Raw genomic sequence first — 27,353 nt, 5'->3', positions numbered from 1 at the left:
GCGTGTATCCACACATTTCCTTCCACCCTGTGTTTCCCAAATTCTTACAAGAAAAATGGTACCCCACTTGTGTGGGTCGGCCTAGTGCCTGTGACTGGAAACGGTGCAAAACGCAAGGTGGTCACACCTCAATTTCGCAGTGAAAAATGATCCTTTTTTGGCAAAGTGCCTAGCTGTAGTTTTTGAACCCTAGCTCTGCCAGCAGCTAGGGAAACCTAGAAAATCTATACATTTCTGAAAACTAGACACCCAGAGAAACCCAGGATGGGGTGACTTGACTGCCTCCCACCAAGTTCTGTTACCCAGAATCCCTTGCAAACCTAACAAATTGTCCAAAAAACCCACATTTCTGTGGTGGAAAGTTCTGGAATCTGCGTGTATCCACAAATTTCCTTCCACCCTACGTTCCCCAAAGTCTTCTGAGAACAATGGTACCCCACTTGTGTGGGTTGGCCTTGTGCCTGCGTCAGGAGACGGCGCAAAACGCAACCTGGTCATCCCTCAATTTCACAGTGAAAAATGACCCTTTTCTGTCAAAGTGCCTAGCTGTAGTTTGTGAACCCTAGCTCTGCCGGCACCTAGGGAAACCTACCAAACCTACACATTTCTGGAAAGTAGACACCCGGGGGCTTTCAAGGAGGTATGGCTTGCGTGGATCCCCCAACGTTCCATTACCCAGAATCCCTTGCAAGCCTCAATTTTAGATGAAAAAAAGGTTTTTCATGCATTTTTGTGTGGGAAAGTGCAGCTTTACTGGGCTCACACAAATTTCCAACCACCCAGTGATCCCCCAGGTCTCCCGGTTAAAAATGTGCCTCACTTGTGTGGGAGGCCGAAGTACCCGCGACAGGCAAGGGCCCAATACGTAGTGAGGAGACTTCAAAATTGCCTATGTCAAAACCACCTGCTTTTGCAAGGGGGGGGTCACCTGGGTTTTTGGCCCTGTGCTCGACGGCCAGTTATGCAAACCTACCAAACCCGCACATTTCTGAAAAGTAGACACCCGGGGGCTTCCAAGGAGGTATGGCTTGCATGGATCCCCCGTTTCCTTACCCAGAATCCATTGCAAACCTCAATTTTAGCTGAAAAAATCAGTTTTTTCACACATTTTTGTGTGGGAAAGCGTGGCATCACTGGGCTCACACAAATTTCCTACCACCCAACGTTCCCCCAGGTCTCCCGATAAAAATGGTGCCTCACTTGTGTGGGAGGCCCAAGTACCCGTGACAGGCAAAGGCCCAAAACATGTTTTGATAGGCAATGTCAATGTTTTGGGCCCTTGCCTGTCGCGGGTACTTGGGTCTCCCACACAAGTGAGACACCATTTTTATTGGGAGACCTGGGAGAACACTGGGTGGTAGGAAATTTGTGTGAGCCCAGTGATGCCACGCTTTCCCACACAAAAATGTGTGAAGAAACTGAATTTTTCAGCTAAAATTGAGGTTTGCAAGGGATTCTGGGTAAGGGAACGTTGGGGGATCCACGCAAGCCATACCTCCTTGTAAGCCCCTGGGTGTCTACTTTCCAGAAATGTGTGGGTTTGGTAGGTTTCCCTAGATGGCCGTCGAGCACGGGGCCAAAAACCCCGGTGACCCCCCTTGCAAAAGCAGGTGGTTTTGAGATAGGCAATTTTGATGTCGCCTCACTACGTTTTGGGCCCTTGCCTGTTGCGGGTACTTGTGCCTCCCACACAAGTGAGGCACCATTTTTATCGGGTGACCTGGGGGATCGCTGGGTGGTAGGAAATTTGTGTGAGCCCGAAAATGCCACACTTTCCCGCACGAAAATGTGTGAAAAAGGTGATTTTTTCCGCTAAATTTGAGGTCTGCAAAGGATTCTGGGTAAGGGAACTTTGGGGGATCCACTCAAGCCATACCTCCCTGGAAGCCCCCGGGTGTCTACTGTTCAGAAATGTGTGGGTTTGGTAGGTTTCCCTAGATGGCCGTCGAGCACGGGGCCAAAAACCCAGGTGACCCCCTTGCAAAAGCAGGTGGTTTTGAGATAGGCAAATTTGATGTCGCCTCACTACGTTTGGAACCCTTGCCTGTGGCGGGCACTTGCGCCTCCCACAAAAGTGAGGCACCATTTTTCCCTGAAGACCTGGGGGATCGCTGGGTAGAAGGAAATTTGTGTGAGCCCTGTGATGCCACACTATCCCACACGAAAATGTGTGAAAAAAGGATTTTTTTTAGCTACAATTGAGGTTTGCAAGGGATTCTGGGTAAGGGAACGTTGGGGGATCCATGCAAGCCATATCTCCTTGAAAGCCACCAGGTGTCTTCTTTTCAGAAAGCAGGTGGTTTTGAGATAGGCAATTTTGATGTCGCCTCACTACGTTTTGGGCCCTTGCCTGTTGCGGGTACTTGTGCCTCCCACACAAGTGAGGCACCATTTTTATCGGGTGACCTGGGGGATCGCTGGGTGGTAGGAAATTTGTGTGAGCCCGAAGATGCCACACTTTCCCGCACGAAAATGTGTGAAAAAATTGATTTTTTTCGCTAAATTTGAGGTCTGCAAAGGATTCTGGGTAAGGGAACTTTGGGGGATCCACTCAAGCCATACCTCCTTGGAAGCCCCCGGGTGTCTACTGTTTAGAAATGTGTGGGTTTGGTAAGTTTCCCTAGATGGCCGTCTGGCACGGGGCCAAAACCCCAGGTGACCTCCTTGCAAAAGCAGGTGGTTTTGAGATAGGCAAATTTGATGTCGCCTCACTACGTTTGGGGCCCTTGCCTGTCGCGGGTACTTGCGCCTCCCACAAAAGTGAGGCACCATTTTTCCCGGAAGACCTGGGGGATCGCTGGGTAGAAGGAAATTTGTGTGAGCCCTGTGATGCCACACTATCCGACACGAAAATGTGTGAAAAAAGGATTTTTTTTAGCTACAATGGAGGTTTGCAAGGGATTCTGGGTAAGGGAACGTTGGGGGATCCATGCAAGCCATACCTCCTTGAAAGCCACCATGTGTCTTCTTTTCAGAAGTGTGTGGGTTTGGTAGGTTTCCCTAGATGGCCGCCGAGCACGGGACCAAAGCCCCAGGTGACCTCCCTTGCAAAACCAAATTGTTTTGACATAATTATGTGTTCATTTCTGCAGTGTGAGATTTTTGGCACAATATTACATGGAAATTGTGACAGGCAATTTTCTAAGTTTGCAGGACATTGTAGATAAAAAAATAAGTTGGAATTCACAAGAGAGACATCACCATGTACTACCATGGGTTAACAATAATATCTACATTTGGTAGGTTATTCTTTGATGGAATGTACACCTTGACAAAGAGACTCAAAAGACAAACATTCCAGAACAGCTATCTATTCCTCAAAGACACACACATACTGGTTGGATTTGGCAATAGGGCGAGTGATGGTTCAGTAAATACAATTTTATTAACAAGAGATTTCACAAAAATGAAATGCACTATCAATAATTAAATGCATTAAAACCGAACCAGTGACTCGCAACTCGTGAGCTGTAAAGCCACGACAAGGCACCAACCGCTTTACAGGCCATTCACGCATCTTTCATACCTGATACACACAAGACCATTCACACCACAAGGCACAAAACCAACACATTACAACATTCACAAACTAGCATTGGAAATGCAATAGGTCTCGCATTAGGAAAGTTTGAGCAATTGGTATTGTAAATGACACTTTTTTTTATTTATGTGTTGGTTTTGAAAATAGCAAAAGTAATAGCTTTTTCAGTTACAATGTCAATAGTTTTAACTTTTGCAAATGTGACACCTACAGCTTTTGTAATGCAATGTGTGTTGTATTTACGTGACTTAGATATATTGATGTTGCAAATAACAATGGCTTTTAATTTTGTAAATAATTAATACTTAAATAAAATGTATTGTAATTTATAATGGCAATAGCTTAAACGTTTGTAAATAACTTTTGTGAAGATTATGTTCAGTGTATTTTATTGTGACGAAAATCCAAGAACATTGCATTTGCACCTACACACACACACAGCCACACACACACACACACACATATAGATGTGGTGGTGGTGGATCTGGGGGAGGATGTGGTGGTGGTGATGGTGGATGTGGTGTTGATGGTGATGGTGGTGGATGTGGGGTGGATGTGGTGGTGGATGTGGTGGTGGATGTGGTGGTGGTGGATGTGGTGGTGGTGGAGGTGGTGGATGTGGTGGAGGTGGTGGATGTGGTGGTGGTGGATGTGGTGGTGGTGGATGTGGTGAAAGTGGTGGTGGATGTGGTGGTGGATGTGGTCGATGTGGTGGTGGAAGTGATGGTGGTGGGTGTGGTGGATGTGGTGGTGGATGCGGTGGTGGATGAGGTGGTGAATGTGGTGGATGTGGTGGTGGATGGGATGGTGGTGGATGCGGTGGTGGTGGTGGATGTGGTGGTGGTGGATGCAGTGGATGTGGTGGTGGATGTGGTGGTGGTGGGTGTGGTGGATGTGGTGGTGGATGCGGTGGTGGTGCATGTGGTGGATGTGGTGGTGGTGGATGTGGCGGTGGATGTGGAGGTGATGGTGGATGTGGTGGTGGATGCAGTGGATGTGGTGGATGCGGTGGTGGTGGTGGATGCGGTGGTGGTGGATGTGGTGGTGGATGTGGTGGTGGATGTGGTGGTGGATGTGGTGGTGGTGGATGCGGTGGATGTGGATGTGGTGGTGGTGGTGGGTGTGGTGGATGTGGCGGTGGATGTCATGGTGGATGTGGAGGTGATGGTGGATGTGGTGGTGGATGTGGTGGTGGATGTGGTGGTGATGGTGGATGTGGTGGTGGTGGATGTGGTGGTGGATGTGGTGGTGGATGTGGTGGACAGTGCTGTTGTGGTGCTGAGTGATGATATGGTTGGGCTGAGTGATGTGGTGGTGTCCCAGAGTGATGTGGTGGTGCCCCAGAGTGATGTGGTGGTGTCCCCGAGGGATGTGGTGGTGTCCCCGAGGGATGTGTTGGTGTCCCTAGAGTGATGTGGTGGTGTCCCTAGAGTGATGTGGTGGTGTCCCCGAGTGATGTGGTGGTGTCCCCGAGTGATGTGGTGGTGTCCCCGAGTGATGTGGTGGTGTCCCCTAGTGATGTGGTGGTGCCCCCGAGTGATGTGGTGGTGTCCCCAAGTGATGTGGTGGTGTCCCCTGAGTGGTGCCCCCGAGTGATGTGGTGGTGTTCCCGAGTGACGTGGTGGTGTCCCCGAGTGACGTGGTGGTGTCCCCGAGTGGCGTGGTGGTGTCCCCGAGTGACGTGGTGGTGTCCCCAAGTGATGTAGTGGTGCCCCCGAGTGATGTGGTGGTGCCCCGAGTGATGTGGTGGTGTCCCCGAGTGATGTGGTGGTGTTCCCGAGTGATGTGGTGGTGTTCCTGAGTGACGTGGTGGTGTTCCTGAGTGACGTGGTGGTGTCCCTGAGTGACGTGGTGGTGTCCCCGAGTGATGTGGTGGTGCCCCTGAGTGATGTGGTGGTGCCCCTGAGTGATGTGGTGGTGCCCCTGAGTGATGTGGTGGTGCCCCTGAGTGATGTGGTGGTGCCCCTAAGTGATGCCCCTGAGTGATGTGGTGGTGCCCCCGAGTGATGTGGTGGTGTCCCCGAGTGATGTGGTGGTGTCCCCGAGTGATGTGGTGGTGTTCCCGAGTGATGTGGTGGTGTTCCCGAGTGATGTGGTGGTGTTCCCGAGTGATGTGGTGGTGTTCCCGAGTGATGTGGTGGTGTCCCCGAGTGATGTGGTGGTGTCCCCGAGTGATGTGGTGGTGTCCCCGAGTGATGTGGTGGTTTTCCCGAGTGATGTGGTGGTGTTCCCGAGTGATGTGGTGGTGTACCCGAGTGATGTGGTGGAGTTGGAGGGTGGAGTTGGAGGGTGGAGTTGGAGGGTGGAGTTGGAGGGTGGAGTTGGAGGGTGGAGTTGGAGGGTGGAGTTGAATGTTGGAGGGTGGAGTTGTGGTTAAATTGGAGGGTGGAGTTGGAGGGTGGAGTTGTGGTGGAGTTGGAGGGTGGAGTTGAAGGGTGGAGGGTGGAGGGTGGAGTTGGAGGGTGGAGTTGCAGGGTGGAGTTGGAGGTTGTTGCAGGTAGCCCTAGCGCTCAGAAGTTGAGGTCTGTGGTTAGCGACAGTATTACTGTAGACAGCAGCGACAGGTGCCCATGTACTAATGTTATAATGCATAATGTATAGATAAGTAGTTACAGACACACGCCCTAGTGTAAGCGCCTCTGTAAGCGTGAAGGCGTAACGGAACTTGGAAGCTTTTGAAAAGTCATAGAAGCTGTGCTGTGTGCAGCAAATAGTAGCGCCTTGGGCGCTATACAAATGACGACAGGAGAACAACATCTACTAGCTCATTATATGGAGTACGTTTTTCTTACACGAAGCGAAACACAGCTGTGGGTTAAAAAGTGAGCATGAATGTATTATAGATCCGAAAGCTAATCTAAGCACTTTGCGAAGATGTATAGTGAAATAGGCCACGAAAGTCAAGTGAGACTGCACAGGGCCTAAGAATTGTGAGAAACTGTATTTTTACACAAGGTTTTTACACAAGGTGTTTGATACTTTAATGCAGTGAGTGAATATCGGGGCAGCAATAGTGAAGCAGCCCAGAGGCATAGCGCGCCTTGCGTGGCAGTATGGAAGTTAGAAGAAGCATTGGTATTAGAGAAGTAGCATGGCTGCTAGTGTGTCAGTGTGCTGTCCGTGCCATGTGGCTTTTCAAGCAGTCCTGTTTGCCACTGCTTATGCCCCTTGTTACTTGCCATGATTTTATATAACGTGGACAGCATGGAGCCGGAACTGCTCGCAGCAACGTTGTATTTAATATTCATATTGTTGCGGGTAGCAAATGAAAGGTAGGTAGAAAGATGTTATTTTAATACAGTAACTACTATGTTTTTCCTAACTGTTTGCGCCTTTGCATTAGCTTTGACCGAAGTAAATGTAAACAGATTAGGCCGATTGGTATGTGGCCACCATAAATATAAAGCTTTGCGTCCAGCACTATGTAAAACCATATACACTGCAAAAGGTATGCATTTTAGTGGTGCGCAGGATAATAAAAAAGCGCGCCTACAGTATGCGCTGTATTTAAACCAAGTGACCAAAACAATTTGCAAACGCTATACTTTATCCGCGCTATATAAATGTTGTGGTTGCTATTATCAAAGTTAAAGACATTAGAGAAAAGACGTGCTGCTATAAATATAAAGCTTACGTGGTCACGGTAGCCTACGAACAACATAAACCAGCAGACTAAACACTGTGAATGAAATAAAGGCAGACAACACCAAAAAGAGAGTACACACATTGTTTGTAATGTGCGCATGCTTTACACCTAATTACACGGAGATAGCAGCAATCGTAACAATTAGAGAAGAAGCTACACAACAGAGTAAAGAGAGGGCAGACAAAGTGTTTGTAATGCGCAGTTCGTTCGCACCTAAGTAGACAGAAATGTTAAGATGGCACTGTGAAGTGAATGCATAGAACACAACAGAGTATGCAGACACGAGCACCATTGTAGCCATACGACTTAGTAATTCAGAGTGGGCTGTTAGATGTTAGACATAGAAGTGAATAGAGAAGGCTTGCAAGTAAACAAACTAAACAAAAGGTAGACAACCGGTTTGTGACGGGAGCTTGCTTTGCATGTAAGTAAATGGGCATGGCAGGAAAACAAATAGTGTGAATGTAAAGTAAGTCACCAAGGTACAAAATAAGCTGGACAGCCTGTTTGTGACAAGAGCTTGCTCTGTCTATTAGCAAAATTCTTAATGCGCGCGTGGTCTGTTTGTACAAAAATGGAGATTTTAGCCAAATAAAGAATGTGAGCTAAATCTTAATAGCACTGTAAACACAGGGCACACAAGATTGTTATCAATATTGCCTCCACGTGATTCACTAACTCACAGTGTGTTGCCAGTAACTAGACATGCAACCCAGCAGTAATAAAAAAACAAGCCGAGTTTATGGGAAAATGTAAATTATTTGTAATCCACGCTGTATCTCCGCAGTCCGGCCCCATCCACAAGGGGCTCATTGAGCCTGCCTCGTGCCTACATGAAGGGGGGATTACAGGGCAACAGCGGATGGAGGGGAGCGGGGAGGAGGCTGGGAGGAGAGGCGAGGCTGAGAGGAAAGCAAAGAAAGGTGAGAAAAGGGAGAGCAGGAATAGAAAGCGGTGCGAGTGGGAAGAAGGAGAGAGAAGGAGGAAAGGCGGAACAGAAAAGAGGAATGGTTTAGGGGTTAGATGACAGCTAGCATCGAAGATAATTATGTACAAAATTCCCTTCTGAAAAGCAAGAATGCATCTAGGGCCAGGACTCGGAGTCTGCACCGACAGGATTCTGTTTAAATGACACTCACACACAGTCTCACAGAGCTCGGCAGTGAATCTATGGCCAGCAGATGGCAGCAAATGTATGGGAATGATTAATGGAACAGAATGCTAGTCGTGACTGAAAGTTTATTAAAGCAGATGGGCTATCTAATTTTAAATACTCCTCGCTGCTAAAACAAGACAAGGAGGAACACGAGAGACGGCCTGCGGCCGTCAAACTGAAAGTACGGCCGGCGGAGGGCATTGCTGGGGGGAGGAGAAATGCGACACGGCGGGCAGGAGAGGGGGCGGAGCGGGGAGAGCGGCATGAGGGTGTGAAGCAGCAGGGGCCTTTGAAGTGAAGCTAAGCTTCACTTCAAAGGTGTGGGAGGAGTGCTGCTGGTGATTGACTGGCGATTTGATGATGTGCACGCGCATTTTAGGTCAATGCGCTTGCGCATTGACCTAAAAGCGCACGGGCACAGCATCAAATCGCCAGTGGAATCGCCAGTTAGGTAAACACTCGATAAGCCCCTATATATCTCGCTCCCGCTCAATGCGCATGCGCATTGAGATAGGTTGCTCGACCTAAAAAGGGACAAAGTACACCCTGCTTCAGAAAGAGAAAAAAGACAAATATTCCTGCACAGCCATCTAATCCTCAAGCATACACACATACTGGTTGGATTTGGCACAAGGGTGAGTGATGATTCAGTATGTACAATTGTATTAGCAAGTCATTTCACAAAAAAGGAAATGCACTGTTAATAATTCAAAGGTCAAGAAACTGAACCATTGACTCACAGCTCGTGAGCTGTAACGTCACGTCAAGGCACCAATCTCTTTACAGGCCATTCATACACCTTTCATACGTGTGACACATATAGAACATTGACACCGCCAGCCGATCACATTACAACACTCACACCAGCAGACAGCGCCATTCAAGGGCACATCACTTTCACATGCCCACATCCCTGACACAGCAACTACACAAAGTGATGGACTGCGTGGAGTGGCGCTCAGCTAGCAGTGTGTGTACAGACCAACAGAAAGTAACTACTCACACACCGCCAGCCAAGCGCCAGTCCACGCACACCGCCAGCCAAGCGCCACTCCACGCACACCACCATCCAAACACCAGTGCACGCACACCACCAGCCAACAATCCACACACACCGCCAGCCAAGCACCAATCCTTGCACTCCGCCAGCCAAGCGCCAGTCCATGCACTCTGCCAGCCAAGCGCCAGTCCACGCACACTGCAAGCCAAGGGCCATTCCACGCACACCGCCAGCCAAGTGCCAGTCCATGCACACCTCCAGCCAAGTGCCAGTCCACGCACACCGCCAGCCAAGCGCCAGTCCACACACAACGCCAGCCAAGCACCAGTCCACACACACCACCAGCGGAGCGCCACTCCACGCACACCACCATCCAAACACCAGTGCACGCACACCACTAGCCAACAATCCACACACACCGCCAGCCAAGCACCAATCCTTGCACTCCGCCAGCCAAGCGCCAGTCCATGCACACCGCCAGCCAAGCGCCAGTCCACGCACACTGCAAGCCAAGGGCCATTCCACGCACACCGCCAGCCAAGTGCCAGTCCACGCACACCGCCAGCCAAGTGCCAGTCCACGCACACCGCCTGCCAAGCGCCAGTCCACACACAACGCCAGCCAAGCGCCAGTCTACGCACACCGCCAGCCAAGTGCCAGTTCACGCACATGGCCAGCCAAGCGCAAGTCCACGCACACCGCCAGCCAAGCCACAATCCACCCACACCGCCAGCCAAGCACCTGTCCACGCACACCGCCATCCAAGCACCAGCCTGCACACACCGCCATCACAAAACAAAATAAAAACACAAACCAATTGCAAATACATACAAATCTGCTAACACAAAATCTGAAACTAAATACATTGCACTAATGTCAAACTTGAAACAGAATAAAAAATATTAAACAATACAGACCAGGCAGTTCACTTGACCACTCATGGATACTCCCAAAAATTCGTATGCGTGTGGTACGATTTAAAACAAGCTGACACACACAATCCAGGTTTAGAAGGACAGTTGGGGCAATACATACGAGTCTCCCTCCGCACGCCTCTTCGTCAACAGACTCTACATCTCCTAGTGGGAAAGTCTTTTGAGGTTGTGGGAGGAATGTATTCAGGAAAGTGGCGATCTTTCAGTCTAGCCACATCCTCCACTGCTCCAACTCTAGGAACACTTGCCTGTTCCACTAGAACAAGGCTGCCTATTATAGACTCCTGAAACTTAACAAAAGGCATATTTGACTCAGGACAAGAATTCTGGAACACAACAAAAACATTAAAGGTTGCCAAGTGGAAAAGATGAATAGCCAACTTCTTATACCAAATGTAAGCCTTACGAAGAGCAGCATAAGGTTCCAACCTCTGATCTACTCTGTCAACACCACCCATGTGCCTATTATAGTCTAAAATGCACACCGGTTTGCTCACTTCAGCAGCCTGACTCCAAACAGGCACAGGTGCAGTGCTTTCATCATGGATGGTAGTCAGCATGTACACATCTCTCCTGTCTGAAAACTTCACAGCTAGAAGCTCCTCACATCGCAACGCACTACACTGTCCCCGCACAAGCTTTTGGCAAACAAGTTCTTTTGGAAAACGTTGTAACTTAAGTCTACCTGTTGCTCAGCTAGAATGTGTGTGATGTGGAATGTTGGATGGATGGAATGTTAGATGTCTGTGAGTGTCAGTTGGGTAAGGGCTGAGCAGCTGGGCAGCTGCTCCTGGTGGGGCTTTCCTCTTAACATCTTGTAATAACTTAAATAAAGGAATCTACATAATCTACGCTAGAGGTCTTACTTCTGTTTGATTACAACATTTTGATTACAACAGAAACCTTTACGGTTAGAGCGCATTGTGCCACTAGCAACAGTGCCCACTTTGGCCAATTCCTTGAACAACCGCACACCAGTGTAGAAGTTATCTACATATAAATGGTGGCCTTTGTTAAATAATCCTCTATCTAGTTCCCACACAATTTTCTCTGTCACTCCAAAAGTGGAAGGACAACCAGGGGGGTTAATGCTGGACTCCTTACCGGTGTACACACTGAAATTAGAGACATTTCCAGACCCACTGTCACACAGCATATACAGTTTAATTCCATAGCGTGCCCTCCTACTAGGAATGTATTGCCTAAAAACCAAGCGACCCTTGAACAACACCAAAGACTCATCCACTGCTATTTCTTTACCAGGAGCATAGATCTCAGAAAAATGATCAACAAAGTGATCAAGGACAGGCCGAATCTTAAAAAGACGGTCACAAGACGCTAAACCATTATCGACAAAATGCATCATCCGAAGCAGAAGCAAATACCGATCACTACTCATGACTGCTGGAAATATAGCCGATGCCATCTTGGGGCTAGTAGACCAATAGGAAAACATTGATGGGTACCTTAGCAAGCCCATCAAAAAAATGATTTGAGATTTGTGGGCGTCCACCGGGTAGCTCTAGAATGGGGCTTAAGGCTGGCACTGTTGTCCTTCAAAAACTGTTCCGCATACAAATTGTGTCTGCTCTACAATCTCTGCCAAAAACACATCGTCCATAAACAACTGAAAAAAATGTATCGGCAAAAAATTCTCAGTATTCACTCTACACCCTGGAACACCGGTAAATTCTGGCAATGCCGGCTGCACCATGCCAGGGGCAACCCAGAGGCCAACACTATCAACGGGAAGTGCTGCAGCCCCAGCCTGCAGCCCAGAAGCCTCTTGCCGCACTACACCAACAGGAAGCCTAGCAGCCTCAGATGCTTCTTGCTGCACTACACCAACGGGAAACCTAGCAGCCCCAGATGCCTCTTGCCGCCCTACACCAACGGGAAGCCTAGCAGCCCCAGATGCCTCTTGCCGCACTACACCAACAGGAAGCCTAGCAGCACCAGATGCCTCTTGTCGCACCACAGCAATGTGAAGCCTTGTAGCCGCAGCCTGCAGCCCAGATGCCTCTTGCCGACGTACACCAAAGGGAAACCTTGCAGCCCTAGGCTGCAGCCCAGATGGCTCTTGGCGCACTACCGGCACATCATTGTCCTCCTGTAACACAGGCACTTCATCAGCACTAGAAGAAGCTTCATCATCCGATGATTCCATGTCAAGAGAAAACTCACTGCCTGAATCTTCCCCCTACCTATGTCTTAGAATCGGAGTCAGTCTCTGAACCTATGTCTCAGAATCGGAGTCAGTCTCTGAACCAAGGTCAAAGGAAGACACAAAAAGCATACCAACAACCTGCTGAGCAGTAATCCTGCGGCTAGCCATTATCCTTACTAAGAAAGGAGACTGCACAAACAAGTCAACAATAATCAACACTGTGCAAAGTAAGTAGTAAACAAGGTAAGGCTTTAACACAAAGATCTATACACTCCAAAACAATATAACTCTTACCAAAGATAGCTACACTTACCAGCACCTACTCTGCAGAGACACAGCAAAAAGCAATGATATCCCACTAGAAAAAAAACAATTACACATTAGACAACAAAGTACACATCAAGCACTAATGCAAAAAAGATTTTGACAATCAAAACACAGAAGCCAAACAAACTGCTATTACTACACCATTTACAAAAACACATTCATCTAGGGAAATTAAACCAATTTAGAGTAAATAGTACAAAATACATTCACTTACCAAGCACATGCAACTACACAAGCTGCAAAACCAGCAGTAACAAAACCGCGACCTACAACAATCCAAACAGCAAAAGCCTTGAACTAGAATAAAATAGAGAAATAAAAAAATTACTATTACATTTCACAAACAATATAACAATTAAAATTATAACACACAATCTCGCTACCCAAATGGACATTCAGCCAGATGGGCCTTCAAATAGGGCTGAGACCAATGGGGATTAGGTGAGGTTTTCCACCAAGACACTGGTTATATTTTTGGATGTTTTTTTCTGCCCACCCCCTTTGGTGCCAGTCAGTCTTCTTTTTGTCCTTACTGTACCCCCCTCACCCAGGGGCAGTAAGGACAAAAAAAGACCGACTAGCACCAAGGGGGGCGGGCAGAAAAAAACATCCAAAAATATAAACACCTTTGGAAGCGAACCTTGCCCAAGGGCTCACTTCCACACACTACACAATCCCTAGGGCCTAGTGGGCCAGAAAGGCCAATAAACAACCAAAAAAATGGGCCGATTTGCCCCCTGGGGGGCCGAAAAATATTCCTAAAAAATGTCCCCTCTAGGAAGCGACCCTTCCCAAGGGGTCGCGTCCATTACAAAAATAATGCCCCCAAAACAATCCCTGGTGCCTAGTGGCATTTTCTTCCCCCTCCCCCGGGGCAAAATTACCAAAAAAACGGGCCTATTTGCCCCCAGGGGGGGGGGGGCAGAAAATCTATATATATATATATGGGCCCCCACCTGGAAGCGACCCTTGCCCAAGGGGTCGCTTCCATTCTAATGAAATTGACAAAATATAAATCCCTGGAGCCTAGTGGTGTTTTTCTGCCCCCCTGGGGGCAAAACGGCTGAAAAAACATGCTGATTTGCCCCCTGAGAAATGCCCCCTCTAGTAAGCGACCCTTGCCCAAGGGGTAGCTTCCATTGTAAAATAAAATGCCCCCATAACAATCCCTGGTGCCTAGTGGCATTTTCTGCCCCCCCCTTGGGGGCGAAAGGGACAAAAAAAAAAAGGGCCGATTTGCTCCCGGGGGGGGGGGGGGGGGTGGGGGAGAAAATCAAAATTAAAATTTGGCCCCCACCTGGAAGCGACCCTTGCCCAGGGGGTCGCTTCCTACGTTCTAAAATTAAATCCCTGGTGCTAGTGGCGTTTTTCTGCCCCCCCCTGGGGGCAAAACGGCCGAAAAAACGGGCCGATTTGCCCCAAGGGGGGACAGAAAATCAAATTTTAGTTGGGCCCCCACCTGGAAGCGACCCTTGCCCAAGGGGTCGCTTCCTACATTCTAAAATTAAATCCCTGGTGCTAGTGGGGGCATTTCCGCCGCACGATCACGACGCTGTGCTCGATCGTGAGGCAGAAATGCCCTGCAAAGAGACATCAGGGGAGAGGAAAATCTCTTTTCTCTCCCCTGATGCCTCAATGCATGCCCTAAACCCCCCCGGGACGGAGGAAACTCACCTCGCTCCACCGACGCTCAGGAAGCAAATGGCTTCCCGAGCGTCGGGGACTCCCTGATGACGTCAGCGCGCGTCATGGGATTGTGGGGGCGAAATCGGACACCAGAGGGGGGAGCGCCAGCGCTTCCGCCGAGGGTGGGTCCCATAACAAGCTGGACTCGTCATCAGCACACGTCCACTGTGTGCCATGACGAGTCCAGCTCGTCATCAGCAGGGAAGGGGTTAAACAGAGGGATGGAATATTCAGACAAAGTTCAGACAGACTCAGAAACAAGGGAGGAATTAAGATGGTGGCAGGAGAATCTGGAGGCTTGGAATAGAAGGGGTATTTTCGGACAGACTTCAGACTTGGTCATAGAGTCAGATGCCAGCCTTCAAGGTTGGGAGCAAGGTGCGGTTCCGTGACAACAGGGGGGAAATGGACAAGTCAGGATAGGGAGATGCACATCAACTACCTAGAGTTGTTGGCAGGCTCCTTTGCAGTGAAAGGTTTTGTCAAGGATCATGTGAGGGGGTGTGTCCTCTTGAGAATGGATAACATATCGGCAGTAAGATATGTAAACAAACTGGCAGGTCCACATTCAAAAGCCCTAGCAGACTTAGCAAAAGATTTTTGGCATTTCTGTCAGGGAAGAAATATTATGATTCAGGCACAGTACTTACCAGGTGAAAGCAACACTGTGGCGGACTGGAATTCCAGGCAGTTGAGGGATTTCAGCAATTGGGGGTTGAACAGGGAAGTGTTCTCTATGATAAATTCCTTTTGGGGCCGATGGAGATAGACCTGTTTGCCAACAGGGTGAATGCTCAACTTCCCAGGTTCTTCAGTTGGAGACCGGACCCAGAGGCAGTGACAGTGGGTGCCTTTCTTGCAACACTGGACGAATTTAAAAGGTTATGCTTTCCTGCCTTTTGCATCAATACAAAGGGTTCTTCTGAAAGTAAGAAGGGAAGCCCAAGTTTGGTATCCGGATGCAATGGAAATGTTGATTGCCTACCTTCTTCTTGTTCTTCCGAACATCCTGAACTTATTAACCGATGCGTAAGGCAAGAAGCCCAAGTTAGTTCTGCAGGGACATTTAAGGCTGATGGCGCGTATGATTACGGGAGAGTCTGGCAGGTGTCAGAATTATTATTGGAGGCTTCAAAACTCATTAAGGAATCATGGTCTCCAGGAACATCTAAGGCGTACAAACTGGCTTGGGGGCGATGGTTTTGTTGGTGTACTTCGAGGGATTCGGATCCCATATCATCTCCTCTGGTAGAAGTGTAGAATTTTTTGACAGAGATCTTCCTCGAGGGTAGGTCTTATAGAACTTTTAATGTTGGGAGATCGGCAATTTCAGCAGGGCACGAGTTGATTGATAGCTTACTGTTGGATCAGCGTTTTGTTGTGAAAAGACTTTTAAGAAGTATAACAATTAAGGTACCCCCGGATCATAGGTATTTATCCCTGTGGGATGTGGATCTTGTTTTTAAGGAGCCAGCTAGTTGGTCTGAGAATGTATTCTTGAGCCTTAAGCAACTCTCTTTGAAGTTGGTTATGTTGTTGTGTCTTGTATCCTTTAGAAGGGTATCAGACGTTAGGGCTCTTGATATTTCAGATCGTAGGTTTGTACCGGAAGGGGTGTGCTTTTACATCACTCAGAGAACTAAAACTATGCCTAGAACAATTTTTTACCTACATTTCGATGAATGTAGAAAGCTGTGTGTTGTAAGATGCATTCGTGAGTATGAGAGAAGAACTGAGTGTGTGAGAAGCGGATCAAATCCTCAATTGTTAATTTCTTATACACACCCACATAAGGCTGTGACTACCCGATTTGATCTCGTTGGGTCAAAGAAGTTATGGGGAAGGCAGGTATAGATTTGCGGCTCATTATACGAGACGTGCGATGGCGTCAATAGCTCTTCTGCTAGGGGGTGGGCTAAATGGGATTTTGGCCGCAGCGGATTAGTCATCAGATTCAGTTTTCAAGAAATTCTATTTAAAACCTATGGATTCTTCAGTAATGAATATTATGGCAAGGCTTTAAACATGCTTAATATTGGCCTCCGTGCCTTGCCATAAAATTCAGATTTTCCACTGCTAGGGTGGGTAGAAAATCATGATTTTATTAAAGACATGGAGGCTGATATTACCCCTCCCTGGCTTCCCGCCCTATAATTTGTCTATGTCTTTTCTTTTCAGGAGGAGACTATAAGAAGTAATTGAGGAGGAATGAGGAATATTCTCAGAGTTTAACGTTTTATAGGATGCCTTGTATTTTATTTTTTCTACATGTTTTGATATATCGAAGTTGTTCGCACCAACAAAGAAGGAAGATGGCTGCCTCACAGTCAACCAAGTAGCCTTTAGAATACTTATTCATTCCTATTTTAAGTTCTGTACATTGTTATGTAGTTGCTGCTGTTGGTTGGCAATTAAAGAGATATGCATAAAATCAGCCTCTGTGTCTTTAATACAATCATGATTTTCTACCCACCCTAGCTGTGGAAAATCTGAATTGTCTCTTGATTATTTGCTGTGCTCCTTGCTATTTTAGCATTAAACTCCGGTTATATTTTTAGCTTCCCTACATGATATGCTTTATTTTATCAGAGGAATGAGAGTTAATAGGTTATCAGTTTAGGGACAGGATATCAACCATTGTCCTGTGTGAAGTTGAGCAAATAGTCAAATTAACTTGATAGGTCCTCCACTAGTCACTCCTACCTGCTCATTCCACAAATATCTCACCACTTTTTATACTCTTTGCAAATCCACACACCTTCTACATCATAAAGGCATTATTATGTTACTGACATTTTTCTGTGCCATCATTCATTCTTTCTTTTTAGCCACCTTATCACTTCCATTAGACTCATTGGTGAAAAAATAGACTATTTGAAAACCAATTATGTGTATCCTGGCACACTTCTACACATCTCAAATACATTTAAACATGGATTTATGGTCAGTCCATGTTGGACATTGCTAATGTTCAACACTTAGGAACCGATCTAGATTTTGTGGATGGAGGAAAGCAAGCAGGGTAGTGGAGGACTTCAGGCCACCACTCTGCCTTTACCCCGGCTATCAAATGTAGTGTTCACCACTGCCCCAGCTCTATGGGTTCTTATAATCCACTTCATAGCAGTTATTACAAATCCATTAAAAAGTTCGATGTGCATCCATCAATGGTGGCAGTTGCCTGCACAAACCTTTTTAACCTGTTTATTTCTCTGAAAACAAACTCTCAAAGCAGGAGTTTGTTCTTGCAAAGTAAAAAGAATAGGAGTTTTTAAAAATATTTTTACCAGCCCTCACCATCAGGATTCTAAAGGCGGTGAGGGACATAAAAAAGCCATCTGACCACCCAGTCTAAATAGGGCGGATGCTCAAATGCCTTATCTTCCAACAGCCCATACTTCCTTGGGCCATCGGAGGAAGGTTACACCGATGGAGTAAGCTTCACTCCATCAGCGTAAACCTGGTGGTCTGCCTGAATCAAAATGTGGTGGGTGGACTGGGAGTTTGGTGTACAGGGTATTCCATTGCTATTGAGTACCTGATCTACCAAATTCTAAATCAAGCTCTTAATTCTTCTTAGGGCATGACAAACTGGATCTTTCACAAAGATCATTAACTGTCTTTTGGTACTGACAATATAATCCAGTTTTACTGTTGTGTAACTTTTTTCTTTCTATTAATACAATCATGGAAGTATCCACTTGTCAGGATTGTATTAATATGCAATCTAGATTTATATGTAATCTGCACTAGGAATGCTCATGGTAACCCTGCGCATCCTCTTGAGCGTGAATGCAAGCACTCTACTGTAAACAAGCACTACGCATAAGTCACTTGGGCAAAGAGGGACAAGGAAGGGAGAAACACTGGAGCAGCCCTGCAGACTTCAGAGGATACCACCACTCTCTCGGTACTCATCCATCACCTATGGTGAGCCACAATAGTGATTAGACATAGTAATATTAGGAGCGCCAAAGTACTAAATACATTATGCTATTTGTAGAACTCACCACTTTAGGTTACAGGTGAATGGTCTCCCACAGCGTGTGTAAACACCTGTGCTTGACTCAGAGTAGGTAGTCACCAATAGCGAACAGAAGGAAACAGCAAGCAACATACATATGACCACAGAGGGGGAGTGGGTGCGAACTGGTACAACAGCAGAGAAACTCAACAAAACATACAGTTGTCATGTGAAGAGTTGTGAGTAGCATGGAGTTATATACTGTCACTTCCCACCTTAAACTGGAAGAACTACCCTCCGCCATATTGGATTGGGATGGATACATACCCAAGGTTGGCCGTAGGTACCATGATGGAATGGGAAGGACCCTGACCTTCTGCTGGCAGTTTTCAATGGCTTTTATATAGTATTATGGGTATACAAAGTTTCCATGTCCTTATAGTACAGCTCTTGTATGTGTTTGCCACAATGTTTCTTTGATGATGGAGATTGTGATACTCCATTATAACCCGATACCAATAAAAATGGTTGCCCTTTGCAGGAGTGATGTAACCAGACCATAATTTTGTAATCTGGTTCTCCCAGGAACTGGTCATCAATTTGCTGAAGGGAATACTTTTGTGGAGTATACTTAGGGAATACTTTTTGTGGAGTATACTTACCCAATGACCATGATTGGGCAATACTCTAATGTGCTTCTGCCACCTGGCTCTACCCTTGTGTAGTCGCGTGTAAGCAGTGTATTTGCTTTACCCAGGTGTCAACAGTTGTCTGCTCTACTTCCTTCACCTTTTGAAGGCCCAGAGCCTGTGAGGGTCTACCTGGCAGGTGTACAGGACAGACTGCAGTGGCACTAAAGCTTGGCTTGACCTTGGGGTTGTCTCAAATCTCATATGGCGCTAATGAGTAAAGGTTTTGTGAGAGCCTCTTTCTCTTCTGCCTGACGTACTGTTCCAGCCCCCACTCAAAAAAGGAAACTTTGACTCTTTCTCTCACATGGTAAATCCAGATCCTGTCACATAATTTTACAAAGTTTACCTGACCAATATGTTCATCAATGATAATATTTACAATGACAATAATTAACGTATGATAATTACTGGCAATGCTACAAGCGGCTGAGTGCATTCATAAAACACCTTTCTAAAGACCCGGAATTGCCAGCACTAACATTGTCACTACTCTTATTTCTAATTTTCACTGGCAAAATTCTAAATATAATGGTAATCCTTTGTGGTAATGTTATTACTGCCTCTGGGCACTACCACTTATTTTACTAGTAACACCATAATGTACGTGTATATGTCCTTTTCTTAAACAAGCACCCGCTAGAAACCTTTGGGAATTGTAGAGGCTGTTGTGGGGACTGGACCCATTTATATCAGTGTGTTCTTAGTCTCTTACCTTATATGCATACATGTGTAGAAGAGGACCCTATCCGCCTTAGTGCCTGTGCTGCAGTTAATGCTTTTCACCAAAGAGGACCTCAAAGTAGCAGCAAACTTCCACACATAATGTATCAAATTACTCAGAGTTGTGCTCTGTATAAGCCTGTCTCTGCTTGGTTGAGGCGGTGTTTGGCTGCTGTGGTGGAGGACTCAACCTAGGATTCGTGAAAGTGTGTGTGGAGTGTTTCCAAAGTGTACTAGCAGCTGAGAAACAAGAAATTGCATTCTTGGATACAATGTGAGGGTAGTTACAACATTTTCAAGGGCTCAGGGGCCATTTTCAAGGGCTCAGGGGCAATGCATACAAAAATTACTCAAACCGCCAGCTACAACCCCATCATCCATCCTGCTTCCTATCTTGACATTTCTACCTGCGGGTTGCATTAAGAAATAGGTTCAGAGGTGAAAACTGATTCATGTCTGAATACCACTCCTTCCTAAAGTGTTATCTAGCTCCTTTCGTGTCATGTTCTATATCCTGCCTAGGGACAGCATTATGACACCGCTAATGTGCACCCTGAGGTGTGGACAATTATGGCCTGACTAGTCATTTGGACGGTATGACTTCCTAAATGAAAAGTTATTTATTTATGGTTACTTAACCCTAATAAGGGACACTGCTCCACCAGACTACAAGTTTCCAGGAGTCTCCTTGGCCCAGCATTATTAGGTGCACTAACATATTTATTTATACTGAGTTTATAGAGCGCCTGGTTACACTAGCCAGTGTGTCCCCGCGCTATTCAGTGGCTTAAATGATCCCTAGTACAACTCACGAAAAATACAATTTAATATTTAGGGAACAAGTGTGTTTTGAGTTCTTTACGGAAAACTTTTTCAGACGGCTCCATCCGGAGTCTGAGAGGGAGAGTGTTCCAACTCCGGGCCGCCAGGAGGCGGAAGCATCTGCCGCCCATCCTGGCCCTGCTGGTCTTCGGGATACACATTAACCCAGTGCCCTCCGACCGGAGGAGCCTAGTGGGTTTATACAATGTGAGCAGATTCCGCAGGAAGCTAGGGCCCTTACCGTGAGCGATCCGATGGCCTGTACACAAGATCTTAAACTGGACACGCTCTTTAATTGGTAACCAATGAAGCGTCCCCAAGGCCTTTTTGGAGGAAGATCTTTTTGGCAGCGTCAGTACTAGGCGTGCAGCAGCATTTTGGATACATTGCAATCGTTGGGAGGCATCTCACGTTAGCTCCCAAATATAAGGCATTCCCATAGTCCAGCCAGGGCATGGACTAGGGCCCTCCTTGCTGACACTGGGAGTAGATTGAGCGTCTTTCTCAAACAACGGAGAATGCCAAAGCAAGTACCGGCTTCACGTCTAGTATGATACTCGAAAGATAGTTTCGAGTCCATCCAGATACCCAAGTTCTTAACCTGATCTTTAGGTTGGGGTAAGGGGCCCAAGGTCTGGGGCCACCATGCGGATGTCCAAACAGACGGAGACTTGCCTACGATAAGCACCTCCGTCTTGTCTCCGTTTAATCTGAGACAGTTGTTTGACATCCAATTGGCCAGGTCCTGGAGGCAGGATGTAAACTGACTGGCTGCCTGCTCAGCTGGCTGTGAAAGAGCTACAACCAGCTGAGTATCGTCCGCGTAGGTCACCACAGCAACCCCATGTTTCTCCGCAATAGATGCCACTGGGGCAACATAGAGGTTGAATAAAGTGGGACTGAGGCTAGAGCCTTGGGGAACTCCCTGGTTCAGGGCAATAGCTCTGGACCTTTGGGGCCCCTGCTCCACACAGAAACTGCGACCGAGGAGGAAGGACTTCAGCCATTGCCACGCTTTGCCAATGACTCCTCCCTCTCTCAGGCGCTGAAGCAGAGTGTGATGAGCCACGGTGTCAAACGCGGCACTGAGATCTAAAAGAATCAGTGCCGCAGTTTGACCCTCATCCACATGTTTCCGTAGCATCTCCGTGGAGTAGAGTAGAGCAGACTCCGTGGAATGGAGAGCACGGAAGCCAACCTGAGTGGGATGATAAAGTTGTTGGGTTTCAATGTAAGCCGTGAGTTGTTGGTTAGCCAATTTTTCCGCTATTTTGGCAATATAGGGAAGAAGTGAAATAGGCCGTAGGTTACTCATTTGAGTGATGCTAATCTGTGGTTTCTTTTTAAGTGGAAGTACCACTGCCTGTTTCCACGCCGTTGGAACCCTACCAGAGTCAAACGACAGTGTCAGGAGATGCCTGACATACGGCGCTAATGTCTCCATATTGCCTCTCAAAATTTTGGCTGGGGCCGGATCCCTGGGAGAGCCTGATTTTACACTTCCAGCCACCTTTTTTAGCTCGTCAATATCAGGTGCTAAAAAAGCATGCAGCTTATCTGTGGCTAAAAGTCCCTCATCCAGCAGAGTTTGGTCACTGGAGCAGGCTCTGGCCGTGTTGGGAAAGACAGCATAGATATCCTGTACCTTATTATGAAAGTAGTCAGCTATCTGATTGCAAGATTGCACTGAGGTCGCTACTCTTTCTTCCAAATAGGCCAAAGAGGATAATTCCTTATATACTGTAAAGAGTTCTTTGGCGGAACAATTAGCCTTAGTAATCCTTTCAGTGTAGTAATCTGCCCGAGTTTTCCTTATCAGAGCATGATACTTTCTAAGATTCAACTTATATTCCCTCTCATGGTCTGGTGAATATTCCTGTCTCCAGCTTCTTTCATGCCGTTTACAGACAGTCTTAGCCCTTTTTAGATCCTCATTAAACCACGCCGCGGATTTGGTTCGCCGCATGGGTCCCTTATTAGACCATGGGGCTGTTGCGTCCAAAGCAGCGTGAATGCTTTGATCAAGTGTTTCACACGCCCCATCAATTGTTAGGCCCAAACCTTCCGGTGGTCTCCCCTGCTCCAAACGGACCTTAAAATCTGCAGGGGAAAACCTAGCCCATCGCCTCTGTAACTTAAGAGTACCATCCCCTTTCCCTTGGATAATTCCTGGGGAGTGATTGATCTGAAATGGTACCAAGAAGTGATCCGTCCAGACCATTGGTTCTGGGGGATCAACTGTGAGGGAGTCCCAGTTACAGAAAATAGGGTCTAACGTATGTCCAAGTCGGTGAGTGGGCAGTTCCGATTTAAGAACTAGTTGCAGAGTTAATAAATCATTACGGACCTCTTGGGCCGAGATGCTCAATGCATCGTTAAAATGAAGATTAAAATCACCTAACAACAGAAATTTCTCATAGCGCAGAGCTGGGGATAGTATGTTCTGTATCAGACTGGCAGCAAACTGACTATTACTTCCAGGGGGTCTGTATACTAGGAGGCCTTTAATTATATAATTTTTAGAGACAGATATAGTAAAGGTCCCAGCCTCACTATCAGATATCGAAATGGTCTCCAAAGTGCATTCAATCCCGTGCTTATGAATAACCGCAATCCCTCCGCCCCTCCCACATGGTCTATCTAACCTGCAAATACCATAACCTGGGGGGAGCGCTTCCAGCACCTCGTGGGACGATTCCTCGTCCAACCAAGTTTCGGTGGCGAACAGGATATCTAATTTACTATCCTCAAGTAGATCCCGCACTTCCATTCTGTGTTTCCTGAGGGACCTGCAGTTAATTAATGCGCAGCCGAGCTTTCTGGTGAATCCATTACAGACCTTCCAGTGGCTGAATGAGTAATCACATCAACTGCAAGTTTTCCCGGGGCCATCAGTAGCACAATTCCTAACAGGCAAACAACTGCACTCGGTACATATTTGCAGATCTAGTATCTCATGGCGGGAGTAACAGAGGTCTACCTGAGATCGTGCAGGGGTTCTGGCCCCCGGCCCCAGCCGGCCGCGGACGGGCGCAGACGGGCTCGCCTTAGGTGTGCCTTTGGCGCGCTGACGGCGCGCCCGCTGCGCTCGTCCTCTGCGCGGCCGGGGAATGCACATTGATATACAGGAAGAGGAGGTAGGGGGGCGTGGCCTGATGCAGTGGGCATCGCCTGTGTCAGCAGGGAAATGGCATCAAGAATGTATCCCGCGGCAGCAATAATATCGGCTGCGTGGGGAAGCCCAGAGCGAGGAGAGATAAGTAAGTGCCCAGGGAGGGGGGAGTTAAAATACAAACACAATATCACACAAGATTTAAAATATTAAACAAACTTTCTCCCGGCTGTGCCTCAGGAGATAAAGTGTTCACTGACTCGCGCTAGTGATCAGCTCGCTTTTATGGACTGTCAGCGGGGGGCGTGGCCTGATGCAGTGGGCGTCGCCTGTGTCAGCAGGTAAATGGTGTCAAGAATGTATCCCGCGGTAGCGATAATATTGGCTGCGCGGGGAAGCCCAGAGCGAGGAGAGATAAGTAAGTGCCCAGGGAGGGGGGAGTTAAAATACAAACACAATATCACACAAGATTTAAAATATTAAACAAACTTTCTCCCGGCTGTGCCTCAGGAGATAAAGTGTCCACTGACTCGCGCTAGTGATCAGCGCGCTTTTATGGACTCAAGACCTGATTATTCCAGGTCCGAAGACACATAGACAATACTTGCCAGTGGAGCTGCAAGAAGCTGCTGTGCTCGCCGTCGAACAGGCACTTACTGAATCATGGGGAAGCAGAAAAAGCCCCCCCCCCCCCCACCTCCTTTCCCAGCTCCTCAAAACCTCCATGCCCAGCTGAAGCCTTTTATTTTCCCTAGGAGATCGTAAAGCATGCAGAATTGGACATGGCATTCCCGGGGGTGTGTCCTATTCCCCGTTTTGTGGGAAACAACTTAAAACCCCCAGAATTAGGTGCAGGGATACCGGAAGTCCAGAATCTTCCGGCCGGAATCAGAGATTCTGGCGCTGCGGTATACCCACACCTTGATCTGGGGAGATTGGAATGAGAGCCTGAGTACTTTGATACACTGTAAGGATGCAGAATGCTCACAACATAGCCGGATTTAAAGAGTCACAGTGAACAAAATGAGTAGTGCTCCTTTGGAGAGGAGATATTCTATTTCTGGTTATCCCTGAAAGCCCATAGTGCCTCCCTCCTACCTGCCAATGGCCAGGAATGGACACGAAGTTACTCCAGTATTGGAACATTCATAAATGTACATGCTTGAATCCTTCCCTGTCATCAAGATGGAAGTCTCCCGGTACCTTAAAAGAGCACTGTACTGATAGGTATAGGCCGGTACTTAGGGGCAGATTTACAATTACTGGAGCATCCCTGCATATCGGCAGAGATGCGCCAGTAATTGTGCGGCGCAGCTCCGCCACCCTTGATGAGCCGCATTTACAATGCGGCACACCATGGGGCAAAAACGGCACAGATGCGTCACGCATCTGTGCTGTAAAAGTGGCGCATTGCTGGAGTTGCGTCGCAAGCGCGACGCAGCTCCAGCAATGATCAGGGGGGCCCTATGTGCACAATGCTGCGTCAATCCATACGCCTGCTTCAAGTAGGCGCAGGGTTTTGACGCAGCATGGGCCCAAACGTGACTGAGTGAAATATTTTAGATTTCACTCAGCCACTTTTGGGAGGCATTCCTGCGCGATGGTACGCCTCTTCTGGCGCAGGGCTTTACAACGTGACGCATCTGGGAGATGCGCCACATTGTAAATACCCCCCATCATGGCGCATCATTTGCACCGCCGCTGCGTTACAAAAGTGACACAACGGCGGTGTAAAAGCAGTGCAAGGGGCTTGTAAATCTGCCCTTGTATTTGTAAAAGAATAGGTTCTGGGGCTCTTATTTTTTTCGGAAGCCCGCTGCTTCTGAATTCCTGGGTTGTTTCTGTGGGGGTCGATGTACACTTGCAGCACACTAGTTATTTTACATTATATACGCGGCATCCGATGATGATATAAGCAGGGGCCACCCTTTTTATTGTCTCTGTATTTGGAAAAATGAAACGCAATTCAGAAGTGCTGGAAGTCAAGCCTTTGACATGCAGATTGCATACAAATTGTAGCAGCGAAAGCCTTAACTCTCTGAGCTACCCCACACTTTAGATGAAACACTCTATATCAGTCATTCCAGCGGCGTATTAAGGGTGACATGAGCCTAATGCAATAATGGAAAGTGCTCTTCCTCGTCCCTTTTAGGAAGTAAAAACTGTCATAATATACCAAATGATTCATCCAATGAGTAATATCTTTCATTTTATTTTCAGTACGGGACCACACCCAACTGGAGAAAAAAACCTGTAAAAAAAGTGCTGATGCTGAGCACCAGCTATCACTGGTTCAATTTAAGCACTGAACTAAGGTTTGTTACATGGATAACCCAACAGCAGCTTTGAATCAAGCTTTTGTGTGTGGTGTGAAGTCCCTTGTGTGCATGTTATTGTATTTGGACCTCCGTTTTGGTTGAGCTTATCAGTCAGCAAAGCTGTCTGGTTTCAAAATAACTATTGTTAGCTTACAAAAAACTCCCAGTGGGCTTAATGCTTGCCAATTGCTTGCTGTTGGTTGGCTTTGCTGTCACTCTCATTTGCTTGATTCTTATTTGATGGCTTGCATTTTCCATAGTGGGTTTGTCCCTCCCCTAGTGCCTTGACTCTTTACTTCCTTTAACTGCTCACTTTGAGGGAACTACTTTTTTTTGCGTTAAGAACTCTATTAGAGTGTTCGGGGCAGATTTATGATAACTGGCGCATCCCCAGGGATGCGCCATTTATTTTGCGTCGCTGCTCCGCCACCCATGGTGCGCCGCATTTACAATGCGGCGCACCATGGGGCAAAAACGGCACAGATGCGTGACGCATCTGTGCCGTAAAGGTGGCGCATTGCTGGAGTTGCGTCGCAAGCGCGACGCAGCTCCAGCAAGGCTCGGGGGTGCCCCATCTTTACAATGCTGCGTCAAGACCTACGCCTGCTTCATGCAGGCGCAGGGTTTTGACGCAGCATTGGCCTGAAAGTGACTGAGTGAAATCTTATAGATTTCACTCAGCCACTTTTGCGAGGCGCACCTGCCCCGGAACGCCCACCCTGCGCCGGAACGCCCACAAGTGGCGCAGGGCTTTACAACGTGACGCATCTGCCTAGATGCGTCACGTTGTAAATGGGTCATAGGGATGCGCCACGTTTACGCCACAGTTGCGTGACGCAAACGTGGCGCATTCCCAACATAAATCTGCCCCTATGTGTTTTCCAGCTGTCTCCCTCGAATGTTTCTCCCCATGTTCCGTGTTTATGTTATGTTATGTTATGTTAGGGTGATTTATTATGCGCACAGATACTCCAGCAAAGGAGCGTCCCGGCGCAAAGACAAGGCAGAACATAACACAACAGAAAACAAAATCAGAACAACTAAAACAGGAAAGTTTTTATCGCCCTCCGGAAGGTCAAAAGGTCCTCCATCAGACGAATTTCAACGGGGAGGGAGTTCCATGCTGATGCAGCCATGACCCTAAATGAACGGCCTCCCATACGACTGAGCCTAAATCTGGGGACCACTGCAAGAGCCAGACCCTGGGAACGGAGACTGCGGGTGGGGACATAAAAAGAAAGGCAGCTCGACAAAATTTCCGGGCCGA

The 27,353-nt window shown here is 47.5% G+C and overlaps 1 long non-coding RNA gene across 1 annotated transcript in view; it reads left to right on the top strand.

Annotated features, from left to right (window-relative positions):
* The window catches only part of LOC144824509 (uncharacterized), a 110,993-nt gene that overhangs the window by 56,789 nt on the left and 26,851 nt on the right, over positions 1-27,353 (top strand). The window contains exon 2 of the long non-coding RNA XR_013608989.1: positions 25,989-26,083. This is a non-coding gene — a long non-coding RNA (uncharacterized LOC144824509). The remainder of the gene's footprint in view (positions 1-25,988; positions 26,084-27,353) is intronic.

This window comes from Lissotriton helveticus, chromosome 3_1 (assembly GCF_964261635.1).
Source record: "Lissotriton helveticus chromosome 3_1, aLisHel1.1, whole genome shotgun sequence".
Classification (NCBI taxonomy): domain Eukaryota; kingdom Metazoa; phylum Chordata; class Amphibia; order Caudata; family Salamandridae; genus Lissotriton; species Lissotriton helveticus.
Note: the sequence above shows the minus strand (reverse complement) of the source record. Positions and strands in the feature narration are given on the sequence as shown.